The sequence below is a fragment of the Physeter macrocephalus genome, chromosome 5, assembly GCF_002837175.3.
Source record: "Physeter macrocephalus isolate SW-GA chromosome 5, ASM283717v5, whole genome shotgun sequence".
Taxonomy (NCBI): Eukaryota; Metazoa; Chordata; class Mammalia; order Artiodactyla; family Physeteridae; genus Physeter; species Physeter macrocephalus.
Window position 1 is genome coordinate 9,302,792 of NC_041218.1, and position 22,750 is coordinate 9,325,541.

The following is a 22,750-nucleotide window of genomic DNA, read 5'->3' on the forward strand; positions in this document are numbered from 1 at the left end:
CTCTGCAGTAGTTATTTCCACTATTTTATCTTCCAGGTCACTTATCCTTTCTTCTGCCTCAGTTATTCTGCTATTGATCCCTTCTAGAGATTTTTAATTTCATTTATTGTGTTGTTCATCATTGTTTGTTTGCTCTTTAGTTCTTCTGGGTCCTTGTTAAGCATTTCTTGTATTTTATCCACTCTATTTCCAAGATTTTGGATCATCTTTACTATCATTACTCTGAATTCTTTTTCAGGTAGACTGCCTATTTCCTCTTCATTTCTTTGGTCTGGTGGGTTTTTACCTTGCTCCTTCATCTGATGCGTATTTCTCTGTCTTCTCATTTTGCTTAACTTACTGTGTTTGGGGTCTCCTTTTCGAAGGCTGCAGATTCGTAGTTCCTGCTGTTTTTGGTGTCTCCCCCCCAGTGGGTAGGGTTGGTACAGTGGGTTGTGTAGGCTTCCTGGTGGCTGGGACTGGTGACTGTGTTCTCGTGGGCAGGACCACATCCAGTGGTGTGTTTTGGGTTGTCTGTGAACTTTTTATGATTTTAGGTAGCCTCTCTGCTAATGGATAAGGTTGTGTTCCTGTGTTGCTAGTTGTTTGGAATGGGGTGTCCAGCACTATAGCTTGCTGGTCATTGAGTGGAGCTGGGTCTTAGCATTGAGATGGAGATCTCTGGGAGAGCTTTCGCCATTTGATATTACGTGGGGCTAGGAGGTCTCTGGTGGTCCAATGTCCTGTACTCGGCTCTCCTCCCAAGAGGCTCAGGCCTGACACCTGGCTGGAGCACCAAGACCCTGTCAACCACACACGGCTTTTGGGAAGTCCGAGGTCTTCTGCCAGCATACAGTAGGTGTTCTGTAGGAGTTGTTCCACTTGTAGATGTATTTTTTATGTATTTGGGGGGAGGAAGGTGATCTCCATGTCTTACTACTCCTCCATCTTGAAGGTCCTCTATTTGTAGACTATTTGATGATAGCCATTCTGAATGGTGTGAGGTGTTCTACCTCATTGTGGTATTGATTTGCATTTTTCTAATAATTAGTAATGTTGAACACCTTTTCATGCGCCTGTTAGTCATGTCTATGTCTTCTTTGGGAAAATGTCTACTTAGGTCTTCTGCCCATTTTTCGTTTGGGTTGTTTGTTTTTTTTGATAGTGAGTTGTATGAGTTGTTTGCATATTTTGGATATTAACTCTTTGTTGGTCACAATGTTTACAAATATCCAGCAATCCATCTCCTGGGTATATAACCAGAAAAATGAAAATTCTAATTTGAAAAGAAACATGCAACCAATGTTCATAAAAGCATTATTTACAATAACCAAGACATGGAAGTAACCCAAGTGCCCATCAACAGAGGATTGGCTTAAGAAGATGTGGAGTGTTTGTTTATATGTATACACACACACAATGGAATATTACTCAGCCATAAAAAATGAAATATTGCCATTTGCATCAACATGGATGGACCTAGAGAATAGTGTGCTTAGTGAAATAAGTCCGACAGAGAAAGACAAATACTACAGGATATCACTTATATGTGGAATCTAAAAAATAATACAAATAAATCTATATACAAAATAAAAACAGACTCCTAGACATAGAAAACAAACTTATGGTTACCAAAGGGGAGAAGGAGGGGTGGAGGGACAAATTAGGAGTATGGGATTAACAGATCCAAATTACTGTAGATAAGATAGACAAGCAAAAATGATTTATTGTACAGCATAGGGAATTATACTCAGTATCTTGTAATAACCTATAATGGAAAATAATCTGCAAAAAACAAAAAAAAGAAAAAAGAATCACTATGCTATACACCTGAAACTAACACAATATTGTAAATCAAATATACTTCAATAAAAAATGTTTTTTTGTTTTTTCCATTTATTTGTTTTATTTTATTTTTTGCTGTGTTGGGTCTTTGTTGCTGCGCATGGGCTTTCTCTAGTTGTGGTGAGCAGGGGCTACTCTTTGTTGTGGTGCATGGGCTTCTCATTGCAGTGGCTTCTCTTGTTGCGGAGCATGGGCTCTAGGTGCGTGTGCTTCAGTAGTTGTGGCATGCAGGCTCAGTAGTTGTGGTTCGCAGGCTCTAGAGCACAGGTTCAGTAGTTGTGGCACACGGGCTTAGTTGCTCCACGGCATGTGGGATCCTCCCAGACCAGGGCTCGAACCCACGTCCCCTGCATCGGCTGCGCCACCAGGGAAGCGCAATAAAAAATGTTTTAAAAATAGTGGTCATGAAGCTCAAAGGAAACTAGTCATGCAAGGTGGGTGTTCTTCTTCAGCCTGGCTTAGTTGCCTGTGATAAGGAATAGAGTATGTAGGGATTGGAATTAATGTGAGCTGGGGTTTCTCCTGGTGAGCATGACAACAGAAGAGAGAATACACCCATGCCCAGCAGGACGTGATTTGAGGGAAAGCAAAAAATCATGACTTGAGAAGGCTGCAGGCTCTTTCTGGGGAGAGCCAGGATTCAGAGCCCAAAGATGTAGAGCACACTGAGAGCAGAAGGGATGGTGCTCATAGCTAGGATTTCAGCAATTTTGTGAATGAATATTTAATAGTTTAATTAGAGCTATACTACTTTGTTTAAATTAATTTTTATTGGAGTGTAGTTGATTTACAATGTTGTGTTAGTTTTTGCTGTACAGCAAAGTGAATCAGTATATACATATATCCACTCTTCTTTAGATTCTTTTCCCATATAGGTCAGCATGGGTTTGAAGCAAGTAGAGTTCCTTGTGCTCTACAGTAGGTTCTTATTAGTTATCTATTTTATATATAGTAGTATGTATATGTCAAGGCCATAATACTTATTATTTATTCTATCAAGATTAACATATAATAATGCAATGTGAAATTAGCATAATAGTATGTTTTCTCAACAACACTGATCTATATAACTCGATAGATTTTCCAACTTTATTTATAACTCAATTAAAAAGCAGTATTCCTAGAAATTGTGATATTTTCAGAGTCAAAAATAGTTGTTTTTTAAATCATAAAATAATATCTTTCAATTATTTGTAAGTTAGAATGCTAAGTATAATTCGAGTGCAAAAACAACAAAGGATTAACAGAACAGTGCATGAGTATTATGTAAAACGACCAAGAATGGGCAAAAATTGAGTTGTAAAATATATGTGACAAAATAATTAAGCTGTGTAGGTGAGGCTCACAGTTCCGCTAAATGTATTCATTTGCTAATGGCCATTATGTACTATCATGTATTTATTTCATCTCTAAAACTAACATTGAGATCATTTTCTGTGGCTATGTAACCAGAGCCTACATGTTCCTGGGTATTACAGCAGACATTCCTATTACAGCAGAGGGCACTAAATAATCCTTAAAATCTTATCCAAATCTATAATTCTATGATTACGATTTACTTCCAATGCCATATCCTCTGTGAAGTTCTATCAAGAATGTTTTGAGAGTTTCTTAATGAGAATAGAGCACTTCTGTGCTGCAGTAACAATTTTTTTCATCTCCCTCTGAAGGAATGTATGCCGTTTCATGGTTATTTTTGAAAATGTCTTTGATGGCTGTGTGAATTCACTCAGTCCCAGTATTTATGGATGCTATTTGCCACTCTATTTTCTAGGCAGTGGAGATGAGAACATTTTCATCATGTTGGACACAGTACCAAGGGCTTTCTTTGCATTATTTCATTTAATACAACATCTTTATGAGATATTATATCATTTTAATTATCATTTCACAAATGAGGAAAGAGAGACATAAAGAGGTTAAGTTACTTGTCCAAGGTCACACAAGTAGGAAAATGGTAGAGCTCATATTCAAACCCATGCTGGCTAGTGCCTGAACCCAGGTTCTACACCAATATGGTACAGTAATGAATAAGACCATCACTCCTCACGTCAGCTTCCTCATCATCTTTCTTTTCTTTCTTTTATGTTGTTTTCTGGAGTGAATGTAGCCAAAAATTGCTTGAAAGAGCTCTTTATGGGTTATAACTGTAGCCACATTTATAAAAAGTGATGGTGTTTATAGCTTAGGCTTATAATGTCAGAGCCTATGTACTCTTTTTAATCATGATGCTCTTGATTGCTGATTATTTACTCTTCTGCCTGTTGCTGTTTCCTCTCATGATTACAGAGCCTGCTGTATAGCCAGGCATTGTGCTTCTGTGTGTCCCTGTAGCATTCCACCCCACTTTAGCTTGGCATAAAGCAGCTGGCTTCCTCTCTCATCCACCCACTTAATATGCCCTGCAGAATTGTCTAACCAAGATTCTACAGGATATGGTTACATTCTACTCACAATAACCTAAAATCTACATGGCTATAGATTGAATACATGGATATATAGCAGAATGATTGGTATTGTTATTCTATAGACTGTTCTGGAGCATGTTGCTACATTGGTACATGATCTCAAGGAGTTGAAGACATTGGTCTACTACTTGATTTATCCACAAATTCCATAAATTTTAGATAATCCAATGACAACATTTAGTGCTACAGTACCAATTAATCTTTTTTTTAAGTTATCAGTGATAGCAAATTTGCTTTATATAAAGGCCTCAGCAATGACCACTTACACCTGGACAAGTTAAAAACATGACTAGAAATCAATATCAAAATAGAACCGCAAGGGCTTCCCTGGTGGCGCAGTGGTTGAGAGTCCGCCTGCCGATGCAGGGGACACGGGTTCGTGCCCCAGTCCAGGAAGATCCCACATGCCGCGGAGCGGCTGGGCCCGTGAGCCATGGCCGCTGAGCCTGCGCATCCAGAGCCTGTGCTCCACAACGGGAGAGGCCACAACAGTGAGAGGCCCATGTAGCACAAAAAAAAAAAAAAAAAAAAGAACCACAAAGATCAATGGTACTTCAAGAACAGCCATTGAACCACGTTATAGCAGAGCTGTGTCGAGAAACAAACTTTTATATATATGTGTGAAATTAAGAAACCACTCTAACATTGAGCATCATTATTGGAAAATTAAATATGCACAGAAAGACTAGGTTTAGTAAGCAACTACTTGGATGTGTTTGATTTTATGAGATCGCGTGGCGGTTTAGGAAATGTCTGGTAGTTATCCTGACTATAGGCAATTCTGTACCTTGGTGAGTACATTTATACCAACTGTTTGCAGAGGTACTCCTACCAAAGGCTATTAGCAACTGTATAAAATACTTAGATATAATATATAAGGTACCATCATTTTGATCTGTGGATTAGTAGCCACTGGGGGTATAAGAATTTACCCAAATCTTTCTGAAAGTTTAATATTTCCCTAAAAGAATAATATTCTTCCTGATCACCACAATTCTATGTACTAACAATATTATATATATTTTTTCCAGACGTGCTTTCTTTTTTTTTTTTTTTTTTTTGTGGTATGCGGGCCTCCCTCCGTTGCGGCCTCTCCCGTTGCGGAGCACAGGCTCCGGACGCGCAGGCTCAGCGGCCATGGCTCACGGGCCCAGCCGCTCCGCGGCACGTGGGATCCTCCCAGACCGGGACGCGAACCCGGTTCCCCTGCATCGGCAGGCGGACGCGCAACCACTGCGCCACCAGGGAAGCCCATGCTTTCTTTGTATATTCATACAACATGATAACTGGATTATTGATATGTTGGATGATTGTCTTAAGAGGGTGTGATGATTCTCATAACATTTTAAAAGAAGATAAACAAAGTTGATAAACCATTAGCCAGACTCATCAAGAAAAAAAGAGAGAAGACTCAAATCAATAGAATTAGAAACAAAAAAGAAGTAACAACTGACACTGCAGAAACACAAAGGATCATGGGAGACTACTACATGTAACTATATGCCAATAAGATGGACAACCTGGAGGAAATGAACAAATTCTCACTGATGAACATAGATGCAAAAATCCTCAACAAACTACTAGCAAACAGAATCCAGCGGCACATTAAAAGGATCATACACCATGATCTAGTGGGGTTTATCCCAGAAATGCAAGGATTCTTCAATATATGCAAATCAATCAATGTGATACACCATATTAACAAATTGAAGGAGAAAAACCATATGAGCATCTCAATAGATGCAGAAAAAGTTTTTGACAAAATTCAACACCCATTTATGAGAAAAACTCTCCAGAAAATGGGCATAGAGGGAACCTACCTCAACATAATAAAGGCCATATATGACAAACCCACAGCAAACATCATTGTTAACGGTGAAAACCTGAAAGCATTTCCTCTAAGATCAGGAACGAGACAAGGATGTCCACTCTCACCATTATTATTCAACATAGCTTTGGAAGTCCTAGCCATGGCAATGAGAGAAGAAAAAGAAATAAAAGTAATACAAACTGAAAAAGAAGAAGTAAAACTGTCACTGTTTGCAGATGACATGATACTATACATAGAGAATCCTAAAGATGCCACCAGAAAACTATTAGAGCTAATCAATGAATTTGGTAAAGTTGCAGGATACAAAATTAATGCACAGAAATCTCTTGCATTCCTCTACACTAATGATGGAAAATCTGAAAGTGAAATTAAGGAAACAGTCCCATCTACCATTGCAACAAAAAGAATAAAATACCTAGGAATAAACCTACCTAGGGAGACAAAAGACCTGTATGCAGAAAACTGTAAGACACTGATGAAAGAAATTAAAGATGATACCAACAGATGGAGAGATATACCATGTTCTTGGATTGGAAGAATCAATATTGTGAAAATGACTATACCACCCAAAGCAATCTACAGATTCAATGCAATACCTATCAAATTACCAATAGCATTTTTTACGGAACTAGAACAAATCATCTGAAAATTTGTATGGAGACACAAAAGACCCCGAATAGCCAACGCAGTCTTGAGGGAAAAAACAGAACTGGAGGAATCAGACTCCCTGACTTCACACTATAATACAAATATAATAAAATACAGTAATCAAGAGAATATAGTACTGGCACAAAAACAGAAACATAGATCAATGGAACAAGATAGAAAGCCCAGAGATAAACCCACACACCTATGGTCAACTAATCTATGACAAAGGAGGCAAGATATACAATGGAGAAAAGACAGTCTCTTCAATAAGTGGTGCGGGGAAAACTGGGCAGCTACATGTAAAAGAATGAAATTAGAACACTCCCTAACACCATACACAAAAATAAACTCAAAATGGATTTGAGACCTAAATGTAAGACCGGACACTATAAAACTCTTAGAGGAAAACATAGGAAGAACACTCTTTGACTGTTACAGTGGAGGATTACTGGACTGAATGTCAATATTATGACATAGTATGAGTGTGTTTCGTGTTTGGTAATTGCAATCATTGTTGCTTTTGTTGTGGTCATCCATTTACGATGCTGGGTGTCAGTTTATTTATCTCTTGTAAAAATAAAATACAGAGTGTGTGTGTGAGTTGTGAAAAAAAAAAAGCAGAGATTTTAAGAATAATACTGATTAAATCAGATATCATATAGTATGTTTCTTGATAATTGATCTATAATCAATTTTTAAAATTCCTTTGTAAGTCAATTAATATTCCTGTTTCATTCTTGAGAATTTAATTATATAATTGACTATGCTATAATCCATTCTACTGGTGTGCTGGAGCCAACTCACATCAGTGGTTGAGTGCTGGCAGCTGAAGTTTCAAGGATTTGCAAGGCAGTTGTTAAATGTATCCATCATTAAAAATTACATTTTATTATTATCTATATCCTTGATGTTATTTACGTCTATTGTATCTATAGTGGAGATACTATATAATGACAGCACCACCCATCTCTTCTCAACTCCAGGAACAGTAACATCTTTTCATTAGAAATCTGTCATTGTGGGGGTAGTAACACGATATTAATCAGCAAACATTACAAATTGGGGCTTTTAAATTTGGGGGGAGGAGCCAGTTGCCAAAAATATACCAGTATACTATGCCTACTATGTATAACATATCCCCTCTTTATCTATTAGAATGAGTAGATCAGATATGAGGACACAAAATTGCAGAGGATCAGTTATTTAAGTTAAAGCATCTATGAACCACCATCGACAGATGAATGGATAAAGATTATATGGTATATTTATACAATGGAATACTACTAAGCCACAAAAAAGAAGGAAATGTCATTTGCAGCAACATGGATGGACCTAGAGATTAGCAAACTAAGTGAAGTAAATCACACAAAGAAAGACAAATATCATATGATATCACTTATATGGGGACTCTTAAAAAAATGGTATAAATGAACTTATTTACAAAACATAAAGAGACTCACACACATATAAAAGAAACTTATAGTTACCAAAGGGGAAAAGGGTGGGGGAAAGGGATAAATTAGGAGTTTGGAATTAACATATACATACTACTATATATAAAATGGATAAACAACAAGGACCTACTGTATAGCACAGGGAACTATACTCAGTATAATAACCTATAATGGAAACGAATCTGAAAAAGAATGTAATGTATATATGTATATACATGTATATATATATACAGAATCACTTTTCTGTACATTTGACTAAATTTCCTTGTCAATTGCAATATTATGAACTTTCATCAAATCTTTAACCGTGGTCATTTCTAAGTCTTTTGTGATTTTCAGACAGTTCTGGGTGTACTCTGAGGCTTTTGCAAAAATGTTCCTATAAAAGGGTTTCATCATCAAGGGGAACCGGGTTCGCGCCCCGGTCTGGGAGGATCCCACATGCCGTGGAGCGGCTGGGCCCGTGAGCCATGGCCGCTGGGCCTGCGCGTCCGGAGCCTGTGCTCCGCAACGGGAGAGGCCACAGCAGAGGGAGGCCCGCATACCACAAAACAAAACAAAACAAAATTTTCACTGCAAAGTAAAGGAGCTGTTACAGTGGAGGATTACTGGACTGAATGTCAATATTATGACATAGTATGAGTGTGTTTCGTGTTTGGTAATTGCAATCATTGTTGCTTTTGTTGTGGTCATCCATTTACGATGCTGGGTGTCAGTTTATTTATCTCTTGTAAAAATAAAATACAGAGTGTGTGTGTGAGTTGTGAAAAAAAAAAAGCAGAGATTTTAAGAATAATACTGATTAAATCAGATATCATATAGTATGTTTCTTGATAACTGATCTATAATCAATTTTTAAAATTCCTTTGTAAGTCAATTAATATTCCTGTTTCATTCTTGAGAATTTAATTATATAATTGACTATGCTATAATCCATTCTACTGGTGTGCTGGAGCCAACTCACATCAGTGGTTGAGTGCTGGCAGCTGAAGTTTCAAGGATTTGCAAGGCAGTTGTTAAATGTATCCATCATTAAAAATTACATTTTATTATTATCTATATCCTTGATGTTATTTACGTCTATTGTATCTATAGTGGAGATACTATATAATGACAGCACCACCCATCTCTTCTCAACTCCAGGAACAGTAACATCTTTTCATTAGAAATCTGTCATTGTGGGGGTAGTAACACTATATTAATCAGCAAACATTACAAATTGGGGCTTTTAAATTTGGGGGGAGGAGCCAGTTGCCAAAAATATACCAGTATACTATGCCTACTATGTATAACATATCCCCTCTTTATCTATTAGAATGAGTAGATCAGATATGAGGACACAAAATTGCAGAGGATCAGTTATTTAAGTTAAAGCATCTATGAACCACCATCGACAGATGAATGGATAAAGATTATATGGTATATTTATACAATGGAATACTACTAAGCCACAAAAAAGAAGGAAATGTCATTTGCAGCAACATGGATGGACCTAGAGATTAGCAAACTAAGTGAAGTAAATCACACAAAGAAAGACAAATATCATATGATATCACTTATATGGGGACTCTTAAAAAAATGGTATAAATGAACTTATTTACAAAACATAAAGAGACTCACACACATATAAAAGAAACTTATAGTTACCAAAGGGGAAAAGGGTGGGGGAAAGGGATAAATTAGGAGTTTGGAATTAACATATACATACTACTATATATAAAATGGATAAACAACAAGGACCTACTGTATAGCACAGGGAACTATACTCAGTATAATAACCTATAATGGAAACGAATCTGAAAAAGAATGTAATGTATATATGTATATACATGTATATATATATACAGAATCACTTTTCTGTACATTTGAAACTAACACAACATTGTAAGTCAACTATACTTCAATAAATAAATACATAAATACATACATAAAAGTGTAACTATAGAGTTTTGACTCAAAGAACAGAGCCAGATTCCTCCTTTCATATGCAAGATTTACACTTAAACGTTTTTCTTTTTCATTCAATGCTATGTTCTGATGGCCCCCCTCCATCAGAGCCCCAGGAAGCTGAAGGGCTTGTTAACCCCTAACCAGACATGCAATCCAGCTGCCTCCTTCCCAGATGCAATCTGGTTACTGATGGACTGGCCTAATTTAGGGCTGCCTCCAGGAATAAAGTTTTAAAATTAATTGATTATAGACCAATGTTATCAAGACACATACTCTACAGTATTGAGTGTATCGGTATTATTCCTAAAAACTCTTCTACTGTAAAGTGTTGTAAAAACCATCAAAATCCCTCAAGACAATCACTGAAACCCATTCATAATCTAACTAGGAAGGTGTACGAATGTACCATTAAGGCACTAGCTCTCAGAGAAAAGATTGTGAGGACACCACAAGTCAGAGACCAACACATGTACGTGTCCATGTGACAGCACTAATAATCAGGGAAAATATGCCCACGCAAATGAGGGAGAAAGATAAAATTGGAGGTTTCCACATGCATTAGGTGGCAGTCCTGGTCTTGGTCAGTAAGTATATCTCTGTACTGAATGACAGACTACAGCCTTCCCACACACTTTAACCTGGCAGGATGTTTTTTGAACTTGAATTCCCACCTTGGTTCCTACCTGTTCCCAACGATCTTTCTGTACCAGGAAGTAGGAATTTGGAGGGTTTTTTTTTTCCATGTACTAGGAATAATCTCTGGAATGGCTGAGTTCTTGGGAATTGAGGCAACACATGGCTCGCGCATATGGTCCAGAGCCCTGGTCACACACACTAGCAAACAAGCAGCTTCTCCATAGACTCAGGCAGGAAAGCAGGCAGACAAGAAGTGCGTGGTGCCTTTGGTAGCACCTGGTCCAAAGGCAGGATTGCAAGCACTACCGATATCTAAGGGGAATTCTTCCACGCCAGCCTGTTCCAGATCTGCTTGCAAGCCTCTTGTCTTTCTCTTTTCTGGAGACTATTCTCTCCCAGATACTCTCCCCCTGGGCATCCATCTCACCCCAGCTGCCACAGGGATCCCCAGCCCAGAATGAACTTTCTCTGCGGGAACCTGGGAGCCTTCTAAGCCATGGAGATTTTCCATCCTGCTGAATTGGCACTGGCTTTCTTTTCCATCCAGATTTCACGACCAGATGTAAGTTGGCACAATTGGCCAAAGCAGACATCCTGGGCTCAGAAGTCAAGATTCTTCCTTCTCTTGGTCGTGGCAAATGTGTCAGAGGAGATGAATAATTTTTTTTGGCTCTCACAACTGGTGGATGGTGATAACAGGAATTAATGTAGAGATTACTGAAGGAGAAGGATGAGGAAAGGAAGGAGAGTTATCCTGAATTTAATCTGGGACAGATTAAGCCTCGGGTGGATTTAGAACATCTTTGAGTAAAGATCAGCACAGAAAATGAAGAATCGGGACTCAGAAGAGAAGACTTGGCTGGAATTATAGACTGGGCGTATTTCACTCATTGATGATCCATGATGCTGTGAGACTAGTGACATCATCCACAAAGAGCTAGCTGAACACTAAGAAAACAAGGGTAAGTGTACCTGGGGGAACTTCTAGGCATAAACGTTACACTGCGTAAGAGGCGCCATTGAAAAAGATCAAGGCAATCCAGTCAGAAATGCTGAAGAAAGATGGAAGTAATAAATGTAAAAATCATTCTAACTGTGCTATATTCCATGCATTGACAGTCGTATCTGGCAGCCAAAGGCAAGGAAGGGGACTTGATCAAGATTTTACCAGGAGAGTGTTAAAATACTACATCTATTTTTACAGTCTGATATTCTTGGCCATTCTCTCAATTATTTTCTACATCTTGACATCCAATGACACAGTTAAAGGTACACATTCACAGACTATTTTGAACCTTTAAAAGTCACAACAAGTTTCTTTGAAGAACCTATAGTTTTGCTTCTGTGGTCAAGGGCTTGACCACATGACAGTATGGGAGTATCATCATTGAGAGTTAGAGGGTGGAAATTGTTGTCTTCGTTAATTAAACAAATAGTCTTCATGTTCTAGGCACTTTGAAAGGAGCTGTGGTATACCAGAGGGCAGACAGGCATGGTCATTGCCATTGAAAGGCCTACAGACTAGTTGGGGAAATAAACATTCATCAAATAATATTACAAATGTTACAAGCTGTGTGTTATGAATAATAATACGAGGCACCATAAAGGTGTATAGCAGATATCCCTGGAAAGATAAACCCTTGAATTGAGTCTAAATGAAAATTAGAAGTGAACTGACTAAACTAGGTGAAGTTAAAAAGCTTTCCTTGGAGAAAGAACAACCTGTATCAGGACCCTATAATGCCTTCTGGAAACTAAAAAAAAAAAAAAAAAAAAAAATTAAATTGAAAGAAAAAGGTCCATATGGGTCAATATGTCTAGAATACACAGTGAGAGGAAGACATAGAGATAAATGAAGCCAGAGAGCCAGGTAGATGTCAAGTCATACAAGCATCGCTCCCTTTCTTCCCGGCCATTCCTCAGTCTCATGGGCAGTTAGACAGAGCTTGAGCTGCTGCCAAAGTAATGCTGAGTGTCAATGGCACATGTTCCCTCTACAGGTGGCTCATAAAAACCTATCTTGTGTGATGTCCCACTCTTCCTCTTCTTCATTTTCCATCTGGATGCAGAGGAACCAAGGGAGAACTTTGGTTCCCTGTGGGACATGGAGGAAAGCCTTCCACAAACCATGAACACACGTTCGAACTTTGAGTGAGAAAGAAACTTACACTGCATTGATCTATTCCATATTTTGGGACTTGTTTTTTACAGCAGCTAGTGCTGCCCTCATTAACATACCTATTTTATGGTAAGCATCACCTCCACCCCTCCTCCAATCGTATTCTTAGAACAAGAATATTCATATGGCTCAAAAACAATGTTCTATAAAACATTCCAACAGCTTTCGAAAAATGGAGTGGGAGGGCTTCGGAGTATGGGAACTAAAGTTACAGGAAATATTCAAGGCGAGGTTCTGTGTCAGTCTTATAGAGATGCTGAGGAAGAGGAAAGATATTGAATAAGGTGCCTGTGGTTTTTAATTTTATGTGTCAGCTTGACTGGGCTAAGGGATCACCAGATAGCTGGTAAAACATTATTTCTGGGTGTTATCTGTGAGAGTTTTTCTGGAAGAGATGAACATTTGTATTGGTAGACTGAGTAAAGAAGATCGCTATTTCCAATGGGTAAACATCATCCAATTTGCTGAGGGCTTTAACAGAACAAAAAGGCAGGGGAAGGCTAAATTTGCTCTCCTGCCTGAGCTGGGACGTCCACCTTCCCCTGCCCTCAGACGTTGATGCTCCTGGTTCTCCAGCCTTTGGACTTAGACTGGGACTTACACCACTGGCTCCCCTGGTTCTCAGACCTTCAGACTCGCACTGAAATGACACCACTGGCTTTCACTACATTACAATGAAATATGATTCAGCCATGAAAAACAAAGAGATCTTGCCATTTGTGACAACATGGATGGAACTCGAGGGCATTATACTAAGTGAGATAAGTCAGATAGATAAAAACAAGTACACTGTGATCTCATTTATATGTGGACTCTAGAACAAACAAACAAAACTCATAGAAAAAGAGATCAGATTTGTGGTTACCAGAGGGGGAGAGAGAACTGGAGAAAGGTAGTCAAAAGATACAAACTTCCATTTGCAAGATAAGTACCAGTTAACACTGTCGTATAGTACATATGAAAACTGTTATGAGAATACAACCTAAGAGTTCTTATCACAAGGAAAAAAATTCTTCTTTTCTTGTTTTTGGTTCCTTTTTTTATCGTATCTATAGGAGACAATGGATGCTAACTAAACTTACTGTGGTAATCCTTCCACAATATATGTAAGTCAAACCATTATGCTGTACACCTTAAAAGTATACAGTGATGTATGTCTACTATATCTTAACACAACTAGAAAAAAAAAAAAAGAAAAAGAAATGGGCATGTGACCTAAATCAGGTCATTGAGACGTAGGGAAGCTTCTGGAAAAAGAAGTTTCCTTACTATGACAAAAGCACTCATGCTCTCTCTTCCTTTGAATGATGTGGTGTGAGGCTGTGAAGCCAGATTTCTATGAAGGAGGCCCCTGAAGACAAAGGAAGCGCATCAAGGAATGAACCATGTTCGGCCGGACTCAGCTCATCTTCCAAACTATGCGAGCAAATACACTCCCTACTTATTTAAAATGCTTATCCTTAATTGGGTCGTCTATTACTATTACTATTATTAACAGCTAAATACACCTTTCTAGTATTTCTGCTATGTCTTAGGCACTCTATTAAGCATTGCTCAAATGAATTTTTATAACAACCCAATAAGGTTGATGATCCATATTTTATAGATAAGAAAACCAAAGCTCAGGGGTGACACACAGGAGCCATCATTTGAAACAAGTGTGTGTTCTTCTTCACTCCAAAGCCTATGAGGTAAGCAGCTTCACTTTGGGGGGAAAAAGGAACCCCATAAATTATTTCAGTTTTCCTATATCAGTACTCTCATGGTTTATTAATAATTTCTGAAATGTTACATCTTACAAAAATGGATACAAAAACTTGGGCAGCTGGGCCCGAAGTTAAACTGGCCCTATAAATGTAGATTTATAACCACATCAGATAGCAACATATATAAGACCCATGAACTTGCCTACAAAATAAGTGGCATACAAAAACACATTTACCAAAAAGGGACCTCAACTCCAAGTCGCTATTGTAAAACTAGCTGACTTTATACCAGGAAACGTCACACAATTGTATATAAGTATAGCTCATGATACGCTGAGGGTATTTGTATTTCATTTCAAAGGGTTATGCCACTCATAACGAAAAGCAAATGTGAGTAAAGTGTACGGGCAAAGTCACGCAACGGTAATGGTACAGGAAATTTATAAGTATGTAAATTGCATTATTTTTAAGAATGGAAACATAGGAGTAGAGCAAGAACCACATGAATCTTGTTACCTCAATGCTTTATAAGAACTGATTAAAACGTGTAATTTTTCCTGCTATTGTATCAACATTCCCTTGTTCTTTGCGTTTCTCTCGTTGGTCTTTAAAAAGAATTCAGTCATTTGTTAAGCAACAAAACCCAGGGCTTTTCTGACCCACCTCCCCATGAGTTACAAAGTCATCTGTGTCCTTTTTTTGTCTTCCTTTCTGTCCTCAGATGCTAACCCTCATCTTCATTCCGTCCGAGCCCCAGACATCTCACAGTTTTCACTCGCTGGGCTTTAGAGACTGCTTTCACTACAGAGAAGTAATTGGAAATTCCAACCGATACATATGTCTTCCCTACCTGACCTCTAGTCCTTTGTGAGATGTCCTCCTTCCTCGTCTCCAGGACGCCATGCTCTCCTCGTACTCCTTCTGCTTGCTTCTTCTTCTCTGTCTACTTTCCAGATTTTTCTTTGTCCATCCTTCAATGCCAGTTCCTCAAAGGTATGTCCTTAATTTTCTTCAGTTCTTATCAGACACATTCCACCTGAGCGGCCATTCCATCCACTCTCATTGCTTCGATGCTTATCTACAGGCTGGTGCCTCTCATTGCTCCCAGGTGGTCATCATAGCTCCACCACGTACTACAAGATAATGATCTCCAAGCTGTGTAAAGAGAGACCAAACTACCATGGTGTTGCCTAGTTATTTATTAATGAGTATTCCATATATGTCAGAAGGAGGATAGTACAGAGCTACTCAGAAAAGTTCTTTTAAAAAAAGCAAGAAAATCCATTCCTTTTTCTTTTTCGACACAGGAAAAGTGTATTCTGCATTATTCTAGATCCAGCTATGTTTCATAAAATCTATGAAAAAGAAAGGCATTTAGAACAATCTGGTCTCTGCACTGCTTGGAACAACCTTAGCCAACATTATATTAGTACCTCTCGGCTGTTACGTACTCTGGGTAAGGCTTTCTAGCGTCGCCCATGTGAGAAACACCTTGATCACAAATCTGCACCTCCAACTCTGAGTGTCTGCCCTTGTGACTTTCAAATTGAGGCTCGTGTTATAAGTCACTGTTTATTTTCTCTCCCTGTAACATATTAATATCTATGGCACGTCTTTTATGATCAGCAGTTACAGCATTCTCCAAGGATGATAGCCTACGTCTTTGGGGTGTCTTCCAAGCCTTCCCATAGTGAATTTAAATGATGACCCAACCTCTGTTTTAGGTCAGGTCCTCCTAAAGTATCCTCTAGAGAAAACCCATCCAGTTGCTTTTGTGTAACCCAGTAAGAGAAACAGGGAGAAACTTATGTTTATTTATATGACACATACAAGACACCAAAAGTGTTGTCAAAATATAATCTCAAAACCTCTGGGAAGTTATAATTGTTTTCCTACGGTGAAATCTTTCCTTGAAGACACCCAAGATTAGATTTCTTCTGATGGTAGAGGACCTGTTCACTACAGATCCAGAGAAGGCTTGTTTATAGGAGATAGAAATCTTATTTTCCCTAGTGTCAGATGACTCCTTCATACTTCACTGGCGCCATGGTCATCCTTACATTATAGCTACTCATGCATATGACTGTATTTCTAGACTGTGAAATCCTCTAAGTCAGAAACACCTTATATTATCAATTCCTGCCCCATGATTTTGTGCAAAAGGAAAGAAAGCCCTGGAAAGAGACACAGCAAGCTTGAACAATGCCATCTACTTGCTATTTATTTGGCAATCTACTCGGAAACCTATTTCCTCTGTAATGTGTTCAACAATAATGAAGTAATGATTAAATACTTTAAAAAACCACAAATATTCTCTTTTTAAATTTGAGAAAAAATATTGTCTCAGAGAAAGTAAAGTCAGAAAATTCAAATAAGCTGTTTTTTTTTCCTCTACTAAAAGTAGCTGTCATTTTCTTGTTTACTATAAACAAGAACTATACATTACACTGAACCTTAACTTTGATAACTATTTTTAAAAACTATGTTGCATTGGACTTCCCTGGTGGTGCAGTGGTTAAGGATCCGCCTGCCAATGCAAGGGACACGGGTTCGAGCCCTGGTCCGGGAAGATCCCACATGCCGCGGAGCAACTAAGCCCATGTGCCACAAATACTGAAGCCTGAGCGCCTAGAGCCCGTGCCCTGCAACAAGAGAAGCCACAGCAATGAGAGGCCCATACAGCACAACGAAGAGTAGCCCCCGCTCGCCGCAACTAAAAAAGCCCACGCGCAGCAACGAAGACTCAATGCAGCCAAAAACAAATAAATAAATTTATTTTTAAAAAAAACCCTATATGTTGCATTAATTCACCTGATTTTTTGTGATGCAAATTTTCTCTGCTTCTTCTCAGTATAGGTCACTTTCAATATTCTATCAGCTAAAGTATTGTTTTCATAAAATCCCAATTCTAAATCAGATTTATGTAATCTTGCAAAAGTTCAGCTATTGCTGTTATAATTTGTCATTGTCTTACTTTTGTTTTTTCATAACGTTGAAACATTAAATATCATTGCAATATAACAAAATAAAAAATATATCTTAGGGGATGCCAATTCTGACCTTGCTATTATCTAGTGGAAAAAAGCATAAAAGTTGCTTTCATTTATTACACATAACATCCTGTAAAAAAAAAGCTCCTTCTGGAAACTCACAGTTTAGTTACTTAGTAATGGAGGCTCTGTAATTCAAGCATAATTTACCATTCTGATAATGAGGCTAGATTTCCACCAATTCTTTGATCTGTATATTTTGTAGCACTGATCACACACAGAAGGTACTCTTGTCAAACAGCATTTCCTTGGAAGGCTTGAGGCTGATGATAGCCCAGAATTTTAGCCTCAGTAATTATTCAGTCATATGGTTGTGAAGCAAGTTATATTTGACAGTTAGTTCTATCAGCTGAATTAATTTTCCAATTTTCTCTAATGGCTTTTTATATCTTAGGGTGATTTTTAACACATTTTTGAGGTGGGAGTATCATGTAGCCAAGCGTACACTTTCAATTTATTCAATGTATGTTACTGAACTCCTGCAGGCACTTTCAGGCACTGATCTAGGTAATGGGAATAAAGTTCTGGTTAAAACATACCACATTTCTAGCCCTCATTGAGATTACACTTTAATCATCTTTACCATCATATAGCTTCTCAGCAATTCCAACCCTTCCTAAATATGATCTCAATAAACAAGTGTTTTAGGTATTAATTCATTATAGGTATTTATTAAACGAAACATCAAACATTAAGACAAAGCATAAGTTGATGGGGGTACTAGCCAGCAAAGGGAACAGACTGGAGTAGCAGATGATAGCTTGGGTTTTGCTCTCAGAAAAACTTGGGCTTCGAAGAAAAAAAAGAAAATTGGGCTTGTGTTCTAATTTTCTTCCTCATCTTGAGAGCTCACTGAGTTATTTACTAAACCTCTCAAGTCATCAGTTTTTCCTTTTGTTTTTTAATTTAATAATCCATTTTTCAGGGTTCTTTCAAGATCCTGTAATTATATAAAATACTTTAATTTTCACCATGTAGCAATTAATTGAGATGATAAAAAGGCATAGTCACTGCCTACTCCCTCCTTTAAAAACTTTAAAACCTAATTTGAGATGCAAAGTTCAAGAAAACATCAAAGCCACATGAAATCATTATGTCACTTTCAACACAAAAATCATATAATTCTGATTTTCTAAGTATGAAATCAGGTGCTATGGATAAATTATCCCTAATAGATTTCCACTGATACAAAATTACCCTATAGCTTGAAAAACCAGAAAATCTAAACATTGGAAGCATTTAGTATTGAAACATTAGTATTTAGTATTTTTTAAAGTCATTTAACGAAACACATGCCTTAAGGATAGAAATGTAATTGATTATGTAAGGGCAAAGAGTGTGATTTGTGGCCAGTCCTGGACCTGCTGCCTTGGTTGGGTCTAAATTTGCAGGACTCAGCAGCTAAAAGCATCACGTAAGATTTGGGTACAGGATCAGAAAGAGGTTGAGCAGCATGTGGGTTAAAAATGAGAGGGGTTATCCTCTGTAATATTACACAGACTGAGAAACTTTAAAGCGAGCTGTTATTTTCATGCCAATACATTGTTTTGCATCATGTAATAACGAGGTACCAGAAATTGTATCTTATTTTCCACGCAATGCCATTCAGATGTTTGGGCTGCCTCTTAGCTTCGTGTTGGGGGATGGAATTAAACAGCTTTGCATGTGCAGTGATTTTTAGTCTCTTCCTGGCACCAAATCTGTGAAATGATCAATGATCAATGATGAACTGCGTATCTTTCAATGAGTAAGCCTCCGGTGGGTAGTCAGTAGCAAACACAGCACCAGTTTGACTGATTTGAAAGCTTAAGTGAAGGTTGAGTCTGTTTAATATGTGTAGCTTTCTGGAGGGTTGCAAACACTATTTACTGTAATGTTAACTCCTCTGTGGCTGGCATTTGGGCACACAAAGAGGTCTGAGGTGTTTCATATTACAACATTTTCATTAGTGAAGAGAACATTTTATGTAGGTTGCTATTATTATCAATACAATACATCTAAGATTTCTAGGAGCTCTTTGCTTATTTATGTTTATAAATCCTATCATATCTTTCCTTTTAGAGCTCAGCAGAGAATAAGATTTTGAGGAGCAGCTGTTTGAGACCCGATACAAATAACCCTTGTTTAGAAAATGTTTCAAAAAGATGACATTCTGAGAGCAACTCAGGTGTTGACTATTTGCCCAAGTGAACTAACTCAAGAACTGAAATTTCTCTGTTGGATCAAACATGTAATGAACCCACCTAGAGAAAGCAATTTCAGGCTGGCATAGTCAATGGTTTTTACCAGCTAGAATATTTATTTAGCAGATAAGCGAATAAACCAAAAGTCAAACAGTTTAGCTGTAACTTTGGAGACCCAAATCTCAAGGGAACGGCCATCTGCTATACAATATTGAAGACTTTAAAGGGCTTCCCCATTTGGAGAGTGCTAAGAGTGATATTCTTGGAAATAGAAATAATTGAAAGGGGAGTTTAAGGAACTGAAATTAAAAAAAAAAACTGACTGTAACTCTTATTTACTAGATGTCTAGAGTAGTCACCAAGCCACAACTGTAAATATATTCATAAATACATAATTCAGAGTATGAGTTTTGGAATTGACATCCTGATGCTTACCACTTAAAGGCTGGAAGATGTTGAGCATGACAGTTCACTTCTCTAAATATTAAATATTTTTATTTACAAAATGATATTTAAAGGTTAATTACATAAGAGGACACTTAAAAATGCCTAGTTATAGTATGTATTCAATAAAAGGATAGTAGTAAGTAGTAGGTAGAATCAAAATGCAAACACGTTGAATGCATTGTACCAATTATGGTATTCCTTCTTCCTTCCAAAATAGCATGATGCTACTTAAAACAAATGACTTCATTTGCAAAATGAATCTTACAATATTCCCATGTGTCTTATTTAAGGATGTATTTTTTTCTGAGCAGAAGATAAATAACATGCGTGCGTCTAAGATGCAGGTGTGGGATCCAAGTAACACTCTATAATGAGAAGTTAAATATTCAGCTCCTCAAACTTTATCTGAAAAAAATTTAATACAGACTCACTGATTAACACTTGGGGAAGTGGAGGTTTAATAGTAGCTCCAGGCAAAATGATCTCACTCAATTAAGATGACAGTTTAAATTCCAGTTGGTGGGTTTACTTTCTGGAAAATATACTATAACTTAGAAGTACTACTTAGTGGACAAAAAAAAAAATCTTTGAAATACTTTAACACTATGAAAAACAGTCAAAAGAAATCTGGCAGAAATAATTAAGAGTATTAAAATAATTAATAACCAGATATAAAAACTTAAACGTATAGTCCACAGAGAAGAATCCGATGAGGACTCCTGTGTAGCTATATCTCTGACCTGGGTTGTTCCCCTATTATTTGCCATACCTATGCCTCCAGCTCTCATTACATAGGTCCCCATCCCTCCCAAGCAGCCCTAATTCAAAAAGCAAAAACAAAATCACTGACCTTACTCTTTACTTTCAAAAGTAGTGAAAAATGAACATTTACTTGTATACATTATAAATGAAATTAAATATTAATGTATTCAAATCTTTATTGTGCATTTTAAATGAGCAAGGGAAATGACTTTATAAATACAAATCTTATTTGGCCTTTATATAGTTATTCAACCATTTTATCCTAACATACTAAGCTTCTTTTGTATGTTATCTAAACAGAAATTTCCTTATTCCTTTTTTTTTTAAGTTCAAAGTTTTCTGGTTGGCTAGGTATTTTAAACTTAATCAGGTAACAAAATTTTACAAATCTAATTTGATCATAACTTTAATATCATGGTAGAAATGTTAGATTCTTCAGAATTATGGCCACCATTATATTCTATAGTCACAGTAGAAGTCATTTAAATTTGGAACTTTTTTTTTTCTTTTTTCTCTTTTGGCTGAGCCACGTGGCTTGTGGGGTCTTAGTTTCCCGACCAGGCGTTGAACCCATGCCCTCGGCAGTGAAAGAGCAGAGCCCTAGCCATTGGACCACCAGGGAATCCCCTAAATTTTGAACTTCTTAAAAAATTGAAATTAGGTTTGTGAAGCCCAGCATATATTTTTGATATGGATGTTGATAAACAGGTACATCTCCTCCTACAAGAAGGAAGCTCTAAATTTTGTCTCAGTACATAGGTTGACAAACTACCTGCAAACCAAACAGAAGTCACAGATATCTATTTCTTGTGCCTCCGTGCAAGCAATAATTTTGTTCTACTTTATTGGTTAACTACTGTTTTTAACTAACCAGGGCATCATTGAATCTACTCTCCACCCTTCATTTTAAATATTAAATATAAATTATATAATAAGAATTTGTTAAATTGTTTAGGCTGATCTAACTCAGGTACCTAAGTTACACATAGAACTTAAACTTTACAAAAACAGATGTTGCCAAATGACAAGATTATCAGATATCAGATAGCACTGATTTTAATTTGGTAATTCCAAACGAAAGCCTGGAAAATTAAAATGGTTATTATGGAGCCCTAATTATTCTTAGTATTTGGAGATTTTATCCATCATTTAAATACAGTATTTTATTTTAAAGTATTTATAACAGAGGATTGTTATTTCATTCACTAATAAAATGAAACTAGAAAAATTGTCATTATCCATGGTTATAAATATAAATGAACTATTTTACAAAGCTGCTATGGTCTGAATGAGTGAGTCCCCCCCCAAATGCATATGTCAAAATCCCAATGCTGAACATGAGGTATTTGGAGATGGGGCCTTTGAGACTTGCTTATGTCTTGAGGGTGGAGCCCTCATGAATGAGATTAAAGCCCTTTCAAAAGAGATCCCAGACAGAGCCCCTGCTCCTTCCACCTTGAGAGGGAGGACACAGCAAGACTTCAGAAGTCTGCAGCCCAGAAGAGAGCCCTCATCTGACCATGCTGCACCCTCATCTCAGACTTTCAGCCTGCAGAACTGTAAGAAATATCTGTTGCTTATAAGTCACCTAATCAGCGGTATTTTCTTACAG